A 15,902-nucleotide genomic window follows, 5' to 3' on the forward strand; every position below is an offset into this window, starting at 1 on the left:
CCAAGGAGCACAAAGAAGTACAACTGGTCGACGGTAGCCCCGAGAAGACGGCCCTCATCGGGGCCAATCTGGATCCAAAATAGGAAGACGCGCTCGTCAGGTTTCTAAGGGACAACGTGAGCGTTTTCGCATGGAAACCCGTAGACATGCCCGGCGTCCCACGAAACCTGATCGAGCACTCCTTAAATGTCTCGAAGACCGCAAGACCAATCAAGCAAAAGCTGCGACGGTTCGCTCGTGACAAAAAGGAGGCTATTAGGACAGAAATAACACGACTTCTAGCAGCCGGATTCATAAAAGAAGTGTATCACCCCGATTGGCTCGCCAATCCGGTTCTTGTACGCAAAAAGAATAATGAATGGAGAATGTGCGTTGATTACACTGATCTCAATAAACACTGTCCTAAAGATCCTTTCGGTCTCCCTCGCATCGACGAGGTGGTCGACTCAACGGCCGGATGCGAACTCCTCTCTTTTCTAGACTGCTACTCTGGTTATCACCAGATTTCGCTAAAGGAAGACGATCAGATCAAAACATCTTTCATCACTCCTTTCGGCGCATACTGCTACACGACCATGTCATTCGGACTCAAAAACGTCGGAGCTACTTATCAACGGGCCATCCAGCAGTGCCTCCACGACGAGATTCGTGACGACCTCGTCGAGGCCTATGTAGACGACGTGGTCGTAAAAACAAAGAACGCGAGCACCCTAATCGACAACCTAGACCGAACTTTCAAGGCGCTCAATAAGTACAAGTGGAAGCTCAACCCCAAGAAGTGCATTTTCGGTGTTCCTTCCGGTCTACTGCTCATCAGTCGCGACGGCATACGACCAAACCCTTCCAAAGTAAAAGCAGTACTCGACATGCGACCACCTAAGAACGTCAAGGATATTCAGAAGCTTACCGGATGTATGGCCGCCCTCAGCCGCTTCATCTCAAGACTAGGAGAAAAAGGCCTCCCTTTCTTCAAGCTCTTAAAAGCGTCGGAAAAGATCTCTTGGACAGAGGAAGCCGACGCCGCGTTCACTCAGCTCAAGACCTTCCTCACTTCACCACCTGTCCTTACAGCGCCTCAGCCTAATGAAGACCTACTCCTTTACATTGCTGCAACCGACAGGGTTGTTTCCACGGCAATAGTGGTCGAGCGAGATGAACTAGGTCACGCCTATAAGGTCCAGAGACCCGTTTACTTCATAAGTGAAGTCTTAAACGAGTCCAAAGCCAGGTATCCACAAATACAGAAGCTCATATACGCCATTCTAATAACGTCAAGAAAGCTGAAGCACTACTTCGACGGCCATCGAGTCTTGGTGACAACCAGTTTCCCTCTCGGGGACATCCCGCGCAATAAAGACGCCAATGGCAGAATCGTGAAATGGGCGATGGAATTATGCCCATTTTCCCTGGAGTTCCAGAGTCGCACCACTGTCAAGTCTCAGGCCCTGGTCGATTTCATTGCTGAATGGACGGATCTCAACGAACCTCCCGTCCCCGATGTCTCCGACCACTGGTTAATGTTCTTTGACGGGTCCTTGAACATCAACGGTGCCGGCGCTGGGATACTGTTCGTGTCACCCAACAAGGACAAACTGCGTTACGTCCTTAGGATCCTATTTCCGGTGTCAAACAATGTCGCCGAATACGAAGCATGCCTGCATGGCATAAGACTAGCCGTTGAGCTGGGAGTCAAGCGCCTCTATGTCTATGGCGACTCCGCTTTGGTTATCAACCAGCTCAACAAGGAGTGGGACGCAACCCACGAGAAGATGGATCTCTACTGCAAAGAAATTCGCAAATGGGAAACCAACTTCTACGGCATAGAGTACATCCACGTGGTCCGGGATAAGAACCAAGCAGCAGATGCGTTGTCGAAGTTAGGCTCATCTCGGGCCCAGATCCCGCGGGGTATTTTCGTCCAGGACATCCACGAGCCGAGCGTAGGCTCCCCCTGGTCGACAAGCAACCCACCGAGGCAATGCTCATAGACGACGCCACTCCGACAACCGGTGGGCGTGATTGGCGTACCCCGTTCATCAAGTATATATCGGACGGGACAGGCCTTCAGGACAAAACAGAGAATGAGCGACTCATTCGACGGTCAAAGAACTACATCCTGGTCGACGGTAAACTCATGCGAAAAAACGCAAGCTCCGAAGTACTGCTCAAGTGCATACCCCAAGATGATGGTATCAAGCTCCTAGAAGACATACACGCTGGATCCTGCGGCAATCACGCTGCATCCAGAACGTTGGTTGGAAAAGCCTTCCGAGCAGGTTTTTATTGGCCAACCGCGGTCAACGACGCAGAAAAACTGGTCCGACACTGCGAAGGATGTCAGTTTTTCGCCAAGAGGACCCACGTACCTGCTCACGAAATTCAAACCATCCCGTCGTCTTGGCCTTTTGCTTGCTGGGAACTTGACATGATCGGGCCATTTAAACCAGCCCCGGGCAATTTCAAGTTCGTTTTCGTGTTAATCGACAAGTTCTCCAAGTGGATCGAATACATGCCTCTGGTCAAGGCAACCTCCGAGAAGGCTGTGGAGTTCCTCAGTCAAATCATACACAGATTTGGCGTCCCGAACAGCATAATCACCGACCTGGGCACTCAGTTTACTGGCACCACTTTTTGGGACTTCTGCGATGACAGAGGCATAGTCATAAAATACGTGTCAGTGGCCCATCCACGTGCCAACGGTCAAGTTGAACGTGCTAACGGAATGATCATTGACGCCCTAAAGAAAAGGTTGTACACCGAGAACGACAGAGCACCCGGCCGATGGATGAAAGAGTTGCCGGCAGTGGTCTGGGGCCTCCGAACTCAGACCAGTCGAAACACAGGAGTGTCTCCCTACTTCATGGTGTACGGCTCCGAGGCAATCCTACCGTCGTACATAACCTTCAGATCTCCTCGGATCGACCACTTCGACCAGGCGACAGCTGATAACGCCAGAGAACTCGAAATCAATTGCATGGAGGAAAAGCGTTTGAATTCTTGTCTCCGAACAGCAAAGTATCTCGCGGCAGTCAGGCGATACCACAACAGGAACGTCAAGGACCGTTCCTTCGTGGTCGGCGATCTGGTACTTAGGTGGAAAACAAGCCAGGAGGGAATGCACAAACAATCCACTCCCTGGGAAGGACCCTTCGTGGTCACCGAGGTCACACGACCTACGTCCTACAGATTGGCATACCCAGATGGAACACGTGTGCCTAACTCTTGGCACATAGACAAACTGCGACGATTCTATCCATAAAGTGTTAATAACTTTCCTTTGTAAGTATCTTATAATTGTCAATAATGAAATTTTCTATTTTTTGCCTATATTTTGTTGCACGAAGAACTCGGCAAAACTTCTGCAATGGAAGCTCTTAGCAACTACAAAGTCGAATACGGTGACACGTCACTCAGATAATTATACAGCGCTCAAAACGACAGTCATGACAAAAAGCAAACTTTATTACAAACTTTACATACAAAGTTTACAATAAATACCCCGACGGGCAGACACTAGTCTATTCCTACAGACTACTCTATTGGCTTAGCTGCTCGGGCTGATCACCCGCCTGGCCCTGCTGCCCGGACGAAGGGGTCGGGGCCACCGGTGCCTGGCTGGTCGAGACCGCAGGCGTCGACCGCCCATCTCCCGCAACGGACGCGCCTGACAACTCCCTAGCCGACCTATCTGAATCCGGCTGGTCTGGGGGAGTGGCCGTTCCGCACAGATTGATGTCGCCGATCACCGTCGACGACAAGTCCAGCAGACCACCCCGAAGCTCGTCCGCCTCCTGTTGGCCGACCTCCTTGGGGTACCCCTTCTCCAGCCTGCCCAAGTCGACCAAGGAGTAGTGGGCGCGCACCATGCTAAGGACATGCGCGCCGGCAAACTCCCCAGCGTCCTTCACGAACTGCTGAAGCCAGTCCCACGCCCGTTGCGCCTTCTCGACTGGGGTCAACTTCGGCGCGCGGGGCTGGCTCTCCGGGAGCTCGGGACTGATCAGGTCCAGGACCGGGGACACTCCTTTCCAGATCTTACAACAGTTGACCTTCGAGGAGTCCCGGTCCTTGACCAGCTCATCCAGGTGCTTCTTCGCGTTCACCTTGAGCACTGCAAACGAAACAGGGCGTTATTTTCGGCATACCAAAAAACAAAGGGGCGACAAGCAGCAGATAACGAGGCGGCACCCATTACCAGATAACTCCCGATCCTTCCGACCCAATTCCTCTCCTGCTCGGCGCCCGGACTCTAGCGCACCGGCGAGCTCTTGGCTGAGCTGCTCCTTCTCTTGTCGGAGGCGTGCCACCTCCTCCTCCAAGTCTACGAGAGTCACAACCTGGTCAATAAAGAAAACTACACAGCCATACAAAGCTGCTTGGGGTGCGTAACTAACCTTCTCGAAGCCGGTACTGGTCGGCCAAGCGACGAGTGAGCTCGAGACGATGCTCCTCCTGGGCGTTCATCTCGGCCACTTTCTCCCCGACCTCCGACCGCAGCCGGTCCACCTCTGCCAATAGGGCCTTGTTCTCGGCCACGACGCCTTCTATCTGGTCAAAGCACCGTTTCCGGTACTTCGCCGTTTTCATTGCGCCCTACAAAACGAACAGATCACGACCAAGCAAGACAACGCGCAGAATGTACAACAGTACAAAGAATCGATTACCTTGACTTCATCGACGAGGCGCTTGGCCGCACGCTCCACCCTGGCGGCCTCCTCGGTCTCGGCGAGCTCCTCATGACCGATAAAGTGATCCCCGCGTTGGCGCCACACATACACGTGTTGGCGGCCATCACGGGGACGACCCTCAATCTCCTCCACCTCGTCGTCGGAGGCCGCCTGGGTTTCCTCCTCCCGCGCTGCGTTGCTCCCGGTAGTGGTCGCAGGCATTACTAGCCCCCGGACCAGACCTGGGGAGCTTGCAGTCGAAGCGGCTCCTGCTCGGGGCGGCGTGGGGACTTCACTCTCCCCGGCGGGAGGAGGGGTCGGGGCTCTGCCCTCCCCTTCCGTGGCGCCGGTTGGGGGAGGCGTCCCTCTAGCCTCCTCAACCCTGGTCGGGCTGCCCGTCGTAGTCGGTGCCGCGGCCGGGAGCTCCTCAGTGCTCCCAGGGACGGCTGCAGCCCTAGGCTGCTCAGTGGTCTGCGGGGCCGTGTCTTCAGCAGCACAAATCGGCTCACTCGTCCCCTGGCCAGCGGCATGGCCAGGATCCTACGTCACCTACTACCAGGCTCGGGGACTAAGTGGGCACACTTCACCTTGCGGTGAATATGCCTGCTTTTCTGAGGTCTTTACTTTTCAGAAAAGTAAAGTGGGCACACTTCACCAGGAAATAAATCTTTTTTGATTTAGAGCACCATGCATTCTTCGAACAACCAGCTTCTTCAATGATAATGTTGATCAACTATCTTTTGAGTTGGTCAAAGTACCGTTGTAACTGTTTGGGCGACTTTCCCGCTTATTGAAGACGTCAAGCCTCACTGATCGAAGAAGCTCAAGACGGCGCGTTACATCACAATACATGGTGCTCGGGGACTAGCTGTGGGGGAATAAACCCCTATACCCTTACGGCTAGACTTGGGCCAGGAGGCTTGGCCCACTACGAGACGAGCTCAGGGGTTGATCCGACGGCTTGGAGTTCCGTGCAAGGAAACAAGACGTGGAGATCAAGCAAGATTCTAGTCGGATAGAATAGGAATTGATATCTAACTATCTATTGCAATTGTAACCGACTAGGATTAGTTTCCAGATCTGTAACCCTGCCCTCTGGACTATATAAGGAGAGGCAAGGGACCCCCCTAAGTCATACACATTATCTCTCAACACAATCCAATACAATCAGACGCAGGACGTAGGTATTACGCCAACTCGGCGGCCGAACCTGGATAAAAAGCTTGTCTGTGTCTTGCGTCACCATCGAGTTCGTAGTTTGCGCACCGTCTGCCGATAAACTACTACCGTGGGTATACCCCAAGGTAGACTGCCGACTAGCTTTCGTCGACAATCACAGAGTCCAAAATACTTAATTACATATTATTTATAGTATTTTGCTGATGTGGCAGCATATTTATTGAAGAATGAGGTAGAAAAAATAAGACTCCAAGTCTTATGTAGACTCTAAATCCACATTGTTCAAGGTAATAAAGAACTTTAAACTCTATGATAGAGTCTACATTGTAAATGCTCTTAGACAAAAGCGCAATTTAGAGCACTCACAATGCAGACTCTATCATAGAGTCTAAAGTCATTTATTACTTCGAACAATGTGGACTTAGAGTCTAAATAAGACTTGGAATCTTATTTTTTTTTACCTCTTTCTTCAATAAATATGCTGCCACATCAGCAAAATACCATAAATAGTATGTAATTAATTGTCTTGGACTCTGTGATAGAGTCTTGCATTGTGAGTGCCCTTAGAAATTGACTCTTTCTTTGATGGAGGGAGTATTATATAGAAGTAGCAAGTTATGTATTAAATGTGTAACTATTTATATTCATAATTCAGCTACACATTACACATGGTCGTCACCCATACTGATTTTTTTTGTTTCTCATTGCGTACATTTTTCAGTTTCTATTTGTCAATTTTAGTTCAATTTTTTGGTTGTCAATTTCAGTTTTCAGTATTTATTTTAGTTTTCAATCCTGTTTTTTTTGTATTTTTTAGTTTCAATTTTCATTCAAGGTTTTTATAATATTTTTTTAGTTTTAGTTTTCAGTTAATTTTTAGTTTTATTTTAATTATTTTAGTTTTAAGTTTTTATCATCCTTTTAGGTTCGAATGTATTCATAAATCATGCATTTTAGTTGTATAATAACTTATTTTTATTTTTTTCTTAATTATTTTTTTGGTTCTTAATTTCTTCCTAACTCCTATATATTAGTTGTATAATAACTTATTTTTTCTCCTAATTGTTTGGTTTTTTATGGTTATTAATTTCCTTTTTATTTGTTTATATTGACATAAAAATTAGAAAAAGATATTTTACCCGTATAAAAGGAAAAGATCAGTATCTTATTTGTTTATATGCAAAGGTCTCGCTTTCAAAAGAACGACGTCCTCGTCCAAACCTTCGACATCGCAAAATTTGGTTTACGTGTGACATGCCAAGTTCTACCGGTTTTGTACTTGGGCCTTTTTAGTTCCGAATTTTTTTTAGATTTCGCTACTGTAGTACTTTCGTTTTTATTTAATAAATATTGTCTAATCATAAACTAACTAGGATCAAAAGATTCGTCTCGTGATTTACAGACAAACTGTGTAATTAGTTTTTGTTTTCGTCTATATTTAATGCTTCATACATGTGCCACAAGATTCGATGTAACGGAGAATCTTGAAAACTTTTTGGATTTCGGAGTGAACTAAACAAGGCCCTTGTTCCAGCTGCCGTGCCAAATTGGAATATTCAAATGGAAGGTACATATATGACTCGTCTCAAAAAAAAAAGATGCCCCTCGCACGGAGCATCTTCACGAGTTTGGTAAAATTAATTTCTATCTCAATTTTTTAGAAAAAAATTTCTTCTCCAACAGTTTAGTAAAACACTTAAAAATAAAAAGTTACCAAATATCCTTCTCAACTCGTAAGTTTGCAAAGTGGAGAGAACTTTATATCTCTCTAATAAAAGATATAATTGGCTCTAGTAAACCAAAAAACAAGAACAACAATAGATGTGGGCCCTACTATCTATTTTAAATTTTAGAAAACTATTATAAGGCCTTGTTTAGTCAAGCCTAAAAACCAAAAACTTTTCAAGATTCATCGTCACATCGAATCTTGCGGCACATACATGAAACATTAAATATAGATAAAAACAAAAACTAATTGTACAGTTTGTGAAAGGATCTAAACAATGCCTAGAGAGGGGGTGAATAGGCGTATCTAAAAAATTCTACACAAAAGTCAAAGTCACTTGTCAGCAACTGTCGGAAGTCCCGACAGTTTAGGTCAGAACTTCCGACGTTGTCAGAAGTTCCAACGCAAACTGTCAGCAGTTCCGACACCTACGGGAAATGAACTACAAGTGCTTAAATGAACTTTGTGAGATCTACAACTTACAACACCACTGTCTAGTGGTTAGATGAGGATGTTGTGAGCCTTCCTTGACACCAAGAGTCCCCCAAACCGTAGATCGAGACCAAACCCTAAAAGGAGGTTGAAACACAAGCAAATACAAGTAATACGAGTAGATCTTAAGAAAAGCAACCACAAGAGACACAAGGATTTAACCCGAGGTTCGGCAACCCCACTTAGGAGTTCCTACGTCCTCGTTGTTGAGGTGACCACCAAGGTCGGAGTCTCTTTGACCTCCTTGCCTCCCTCAAAGTAACCACAAAGGTCACTCGAGCTTTCCACTAAGAAAAATCGGGTAATACAAACTTTCCAAGGCTATTCCACAAGATAGAAGCTCTTGGACAACGCCTAGCCAGCTAGGGTTCCAAGAACCCAAGAGTAATAAACTCAAAACCTGCCGGCTTGACGAAGAGATCAAGTGCTCAAGCTTCTCAAAGCGTTGCTCTCACTTGTCCACTCTCCAATCACTCCAAATCTTAGGTGAATCGAAGTTGGGAGCAAAGAGGAAGAAGAGAGAGGAGTCTTGAATGCTTGGGAGCTGTTTTGTCTGAGGGTTGGTCGCAATGAATGAGTGGGTAACGGTTAGAATTAGAGAGAGACCTATTTATACTACTGGGAGAAAAGTCTGCTCAGATCTACGTCGGAAGTTCCGACACAGGGTCGGGACTTCCGACACACACAGAAAACACTGTGCAACAAGTATCCTAAGTCAGCGCAGAAGGTTAATGTCGGAACTCCCGACATGCGTCGGGACTTCCGACGCGTCAGCACTGCTGACACAGGCCGGGACTGCTGGCGCTCGCGCGGGGAAGCAGCCAGACAAAGTCCTGGCGTCGGGACTTCCGACGCTTGTTGGGACTTCCGACACGTGCGCGCGCAGAACTCAACGTCGGGACTTCCGACTCACGTCGCGACTTCCGACGTTCACAGTTTTCGCGCAGCACGTCGGGAGTTCCGACCCGCGTCGGGACTTCCGACACCAGAAGTCACAGAAGGTAAACTTAAGTGCAAGAGAGGTGCTAGAGTGTCTCTAAAAAAGTTTTAGTTGAAAGACTTGAGCAATCTATCTTCCCCAAACCAACAACTTTTGAATCCCTCTTGATAGTACGACATACCTAACTCAAAGTTAAAAAGATAAACAAATAAGCTCTAGGTTGATGCCAATGCCTTTCTCACGAACGAAGATTGAGGGATACCATTTCATCTTAAGTCGAACCTTTGCATCTTTCATGAGAATAGTGGCTGTAGCAAATCTCAAATACAACGCATTAGTCCCTAAATTGGATGTCATCAATACACCAAAACCCACATAGCGGGCAAATGCACTTTCAGTTTGTCTATAAATCGCGAGACGAATCTTTTAAGCCTAGTTACTCCATAAATAGATAATGTTTGTCAAATAAAAACGAAAATGCTACAGTATCAAAATCTAAAAAAAATTGGATCTAAACAAGGCATAAGCTACTGTTGGAGAAGAATAGAATTTGGAGTTGCTATTTTTTTATTAATTTGCTAGATCTATTAGTTTAGCAAGTAAATTATACAAAACTATGTATCGAGATCGGTTCGCTCGAGTTTATATAACCAAATCTGTCATTCAAGTGTTTTCTCTAAAAAATAGTAAATACTCCCTCCATCCTAAATTTATAAGTTATTTGACTTTTTTATCCCAAGTTTGATCACTTATCGTATTCAATTTTTTTTAAAAAAAATAGTTAAATTTAAGTCATTTTTGAAGAACTTTGATTAATAAACCAAACCAAGGCAAAAAAAGTAATATTTTGCATAAGTTTTTGAATAAGACGAGTGGTCAAAGTTGGTGTCAAAAAAAATCAAACGTCTTATAATTTTGGATGGATTGGGTAGTATTTTCAGCCATGACTTATCAGCTAAACGAACAGGCCTATATTGTTTAGTTCGCAAAAATTTTGGTTTTTGGCTACTGTAGCACTTTCATTTTTATTTGACAAAAATTGTCTAGTCACGGAGTAACTAGGCTCAAAAAATTCATCTCACAAATTATAGGTAAATTGTGCAATTAGTTTTTATTTTCATCTATATTTAATGCTCCATGTATGCGATTAAAGATTCGATATGGGAGAATCTTGAAAAATTTTGCGAACTAAACAAGGCCTAAGAGAAAAAAAAGTATGTTTGGTTATTTGCTAAGGCCTTGTTTAGATCCAAAACTTTTTAAATTTGACTACTGTAGCACTTTCGTTTGTATTTACCAATTATTATTTAATCATAGACTAACTAGGCTCAAAAGTTTCGTCTCGTAAATTATAAATAAATTGTGATTACTTTTTTAGTCCATATATAGTGCTCTATATATGTACTATAAGATTTGGGCCTTGTTTAGTTCCGAAAACTTTTTGATTTTTTAGAACCGTAGCACTTTCGTTTTTATTTGACAAACATTATCCAATTATAGAGTAGCTAGGCTTAAAAGATTCATCTCACGATTTATAGATAAATTGTGTAATTAATTTTTTATTTTCGTCTATATTTAATGCTCCATGTATACGGCGTAAGATTCGATATGGATTTTAGGTGTAACTAGGCCCGAGACGGTGACCGGGGCTCTACGCTCGCTGCAGTCTTCTGGGCGACGAGCTAGCTGTCGGTGGAAACTGGAATCTGCAGGCAACCGGCGAAGTGCAGCGCAGCACCCTCGGGGTTTGTTTAGACCTGAAAAACCAAAAAAATTTCAAAATTCTCTGTCACATCGAATTTTATGGGACATGTATGAAATATTAAATATAGACGAAAACAAAAACTAATTACACAGTTTAGCTGCAAATCACGAGATGAATTTTTTGATCCTAGTTAGTATATGATTGGATAATATTTGTCACAAACAAACGAAAGTGATATAGTACCGAAAACTTTTCACTTTTCGAAACTAAACTAAACAAGGCGCGTTCTCGCAGCCAAGGACGTTTTGACTTGGGCCTTATTTAAATTCCTCGTTACATTGAATTTTATAGTATATAAATAAAAGATAACTAATTACGCACTTCCTTCATCTTAAAATAAATATTATTCTTGTTTTCCCAATAGCCAAACACCTTTAACTTTGACTAAAAGATTATTAATATTTATAATACATAATTAATATCATTAGATAAATCGTTGAATATATTTTTATAACAAACTTATTTAGAGATTTAATATTACACGTATTTTCTATAAATCTAGTTAAAATTGTGAAAAATTGATCTGCACACATTACATAACGATATTTATTTTAGGAAGAGTTCCTATGTAAATTACGACACAAATCTTTTGAGTCTAGTTTTGGACAATAATTATCAAGGACGTGTTTAGTTCCTGAACGGAAAAAAATCGCGACACTGTAGCACTTTCGTTTATTTGTAGTAATTATTGTCCAACCATGGACTAACTTGGCTCAAAAGATTCGTCTCGTAAATTCCGACCAAACTATGTAATTAGTTTTATTTTCGTCTATATTTAATATTCTATACATGCATTTAAAGATTTGATGTGATGAAAAATCTTGAAAAATTTTAAATTTTGGTGGAAGTAAACAAGGCCCAAATGTGGCATTTTGCAAAATTCCGCGATGGCGAACGGGGAACTGGCCATGTGGTTCGGTGAACGCGGCGGCCACATTCTCACTTTTTTTTTTTGAAATTAATTAACGCGGCCACATTCACTGGCCGGCAACCGTACGGTACAGGCAGCCTGCGAAGCGACCCGTTGCTTGGCTGCTCGCCGTTCGAAACTTCGGATCCCGCGTGCAGTGCAGTCGTACACGGAGAGCGGGAGAAGCGAGAAGGGGGCCGCCCGGGTGTTTCCAGGCAGAGCGGACCGCCAGGACTGCACGGCTCCCATTCGCGGTCGCGGGGCGTGTGCCGGACTGCGGTCTGTGCCATCGCCATGCTTCGGGTTTGGTTCGGTTCGGTCCGGTCCGGTCGCTCCCTTGTTTGGTTCAAAAAATTTTATAAAAATTTAGGTGATATTGTTGGATTCCCTTCAATCCATGTGTGTTGGTATGGATTAAAGTGAAATTTATTGTAAATTTTACTCTAATCCACCTCAATACATATGGATTGTAGATTGATGTGAATCCGACTACATTCAAACAAGACCTTATAGATTTTTCATCACATTAAATCTTACCGTATACGTATGAAGTATTAAATATAGATAAAAGGAATAATTGATTATACAGTTTATCTGTAATTTATGAGATAAATCTTTTGAGTTTAATTAGTTTATAATTAGATAATATTTATCAAATACTAACGAAAATGTTACGATACCTATTTTGCAAAAAAAAATGAGCTAAACAAGGCCTTGTTATCTTCCGCTACCTTTGAGGCTGTACAGGACTCCGTATAAGCTAGTATACCTCATTTCCAAAACGTAAATGCTTGTGACTTTTTTGGGATAAATCTAGGTAGTCTTATATTACTCCTATGCAGTAGAAAAGCTAAAACATATCCTAGCTGCTTAATTTATTATATATTGTTAATAAAAAATGCTCTGTTCGGCACACATGCATACCGATGCAAAATGGATGTACGGATTAAGGCGTCGCGTCAAGTGCAACAACCATTCTACTGGTCTCAAATAGAGAGCAGGGGAGACATAGAACCTTCTCTGTTCTAAATTATAAGTTACTTTGTTTTTTATATATAATATAATTTATCGTGTATTTAAACATAGTAATTTATAATTTAGAACAGAAAAAATATCTGATTTCATCTACTGGCCAATCATCTCATCAGAGTCATATCTTATCATGCGAATGGCCAGGCTCCGTTCACCAGAGGTGTAAGCCTTATTTAGTTCCTTTGATAAAACTTTTTAGATTACTATAGCACTTTTGTTTATATGTGACAATTATTATTCAATTATAGACTAACTAGGTTTAAAAAATTAGTCTTGCTAATTACATTATATAACTAATTTTTTATTTATATTTAATACTTTGTGCATGTGCCACAAGATTTGATGTGACGGAAAATCTTAAAAAGTTTTTGGCTTGAGAAACTAAACAAGACCTAGTGTAATTTGTGAGTACGCACGGGAGATCACCATCAGATGATGATGATATATAGACGAAAAAACCGTGTGGCAGTCCTGATGTTTGTAACGAAGGCCTACCAATGCAAGCACGTGTCAGAAAGAAAGAAAAAAAGGCCTACAAACCATATTAGAATTTGGAAAAGGCTGACGTTGGCTACTAGTCAAATTGTATCTATATTATGAACTTGAGTCTATCTTAAATTTTTTATGGCGAAACTGTGTTCATCTAGATTCAATAAATTCACCCCTTTTTTACAAATCTCTACAACTAAAAAGACTCGGAGGTCATCGTCAGCCCGCGCTAATCCCCCCCTCCAGTTAATACCGCGACTTAGCAGCTAATTCCGTTCCAAAATAACGCACCGCCTGATAAAAAAAATCTAACGCACGCTAATCCTCCGACCCGAGTGCTAATCCCAATCGCTCATCTCCTCTTCTAATCGGTCCACCCTCTCTTTGTGTGTGCGTGGTCCTCGCAGAAGTGCGGAACCGACGCCCCGCACGCATGTCGCCCGCCCCGATCCATCGCGCTCCATGGAAAACTACTCCACGATCCTCACTCCATCGTCCTCGCCTCTTCGATCCTGCAGCTCACCCGAGCACCGGGCCGCCAATGCCAGCGCCGCCATGGACCACCTCCAGGACGGCCTCCTCGCCCTCGCCGACGTGCACACGGCGTGTTCCGAGAGGGGCTGCTCGACCTCAGATGTTACGACGCCGAGGACCAGGCCGTACTCCGGCGCCACAACGGTGCGAGGTTGCCGCCTTGCGTCCGCGGTCCGCGTCTAGCACCATGCCGACAAGGACCTTGCTCGCCTCGCGTCCTCCCCGCGTGGCGCTACCAGACTCCCATAGACGACGAGGTGTCCGAGACTCCGACCCCGAGGTGCTCGCCGAGGCCATGGCCATCGTGGCGTCCACGTCCACGTCCGTGTTTCGTCCGCCGCGGCATCTGCTTCCTCCAAGAAACGGCAGCGACGGCGACACTCATGTCCTTGATGACCCGAAGCAGCAAAGGCCACTGCCACCAACGTGCTGCACTGGAGACCCGTAGCAGCAAAGGCCGCTGCCGCCGACGTGCTGAGCAGCTTGACCACGAGTGCTTCTACACGTTGCTGGCATCCACGACCTCGGGCTCGCCTTGTAAGGTTTGCTGATCTGTTCCAATTAAGTTTGATATACTACACCTACCACCTGTTTGTTGAATTGTGTACTGTTGATGAATCGAGTTATAGCGTACTTTCATTCAAAGCCTTTGTTTGTGCTATGCAAATGGATTGTTTGATGTATCATCTCGTGAGATACATTAGTCTGATTTGTTTGAAACACTTGTGCGAATATCCTGTGGATGCATACCGGCATAAGGTAACTGTGATTTGAAAAAGTAACTCCGAGAGATATCTGAAAAGTTTCTTTACAGTTTAATTGGAATCTGATATGATGCTGTTTTTCAGGTACCTTGACCAAGATATAATATTTCATCAGCTGACTTCTTACAATTTAACTTGTTTTGTATCAGGTCGAGGATTGCTACCTTTTTTTTCAGAAAAGCAGTAGGTCTGAACTTTGAAGTTGAGAGAGTAATGCGATGAGAGTAATGGCTAACAAATGAAGTGGCACAAGCAGTAACAGTTCAAGTCTTTTTTTTCTATAAAAAAATGATTTCAAGTGCACAAGCAGTGCTTGGCTGAAGTCCAATTACTATATGTTCCTAAACACATGAACAGTGGCAGAGCGTGACATAATATCAAGCGGGGGCTAATCCACAAATAAGCATTATTTTCCTAATGTCTATAGTAAGCACTGCATTTGCGTTCATGAATAGTAAGTGATTTAGAACAAGGATTTCTTGGCTTTAGTATATGTCTTGGTGGCGTCTGCCAACTGAGCATTGTGCTAACGGCCGGGTGAGAGTAGGTTTGCTACTCCATGCAGCATTGCAGCTTGTGTTTTGTGTAGACCACCTATGAACAGCTGGTATGCCTTTGCACCTGAGAATTGAGTACTCCTACAAGAAGCTAGCTAGCTTGGCATAGTGTAAAATGAGCACTGCTTTATCTACAGATAGGTTTAGCTGGCCCTTCATAAGTTTTGCCTCCACTGAGTTCCACCCCTACACATGAACCTCATCAGACTTATCCGCTACTATGTAGTGGATTCAGAAACAGGTAAATAGAGGTTGCTGGTTTACAAGTTTATGCCCAACAAAATCTTGGATGGCCACTTTTTCAACTAAGAACATCCTTTTTTGGAGCTTGAGGCTCTAGATTACAACTTACCTATTCTGGTTCCCTTGTATACATTGGTCGTGGAATTCGAAAGGTAGGACAATGGTCTTTATATAATGTAAATGGAGATAGGTCATGCCTGTGGCACATGGCCACATATAAGTTGCTCGTTGACAACTTGTTTCTGATCTTTAGGCACATATTTATGAAAAACAATGTTACTTGTCCTTAGTATGTAAATAGAGATTAACGTCAAAACTACATTTTCTTATCTTTGATACCACGGGCTGTTGATATTTGGGAGTTGGAATTTTACTATTTCATAGCTCCTGTTATAACACATGAGCATATTCCTTTGCATTTGATAACAAAGTTATACATGCTCTAAATTCAAAGGGTATATTGCCTTTCCTGTCACTGTACCAACAAATTGATTTGTTTGATGTTAAAAGATAAAGATACTTTGAGGAAGTCATTAGTGAAAGAATCACCACAATTTTGAATGAACTGTTTTTTATGAAACAATTCATATAGCATCAGCTAAAT

General features: G+C 43.8%; 1 long non-coding RNA gene across 1 annotated transcript; it reads left to right on the top strand.

Annotated features, from left to right (window-relative positions):
* On the top strand, window positions 13,722–14,840 carry LOC110434299. The gene is made up of 2 exons (XR_002451713.1): window positions 13,722–14,276; window positions 14,648–14,840. It is a non-coding gene; the product is annotated as an uncharacterized LOC110434299 (long non-coding RNA).

The sequence above is a fragment of the Sorghum bicolor genome, chromosome 4 (genome assembly GCF_000003195.3).
Source record: "Sorghum bicolor cultivar BTx623 chromosome 4, Sorghum_bicolor_NCBIv3, whole genome shotgun sequence".
NCBI lineage: Eukaryota > Viridiplantae > Streptophyta > Magnoliopsida > Poales > Poaceae > Sorghum > Sorghum bicolor.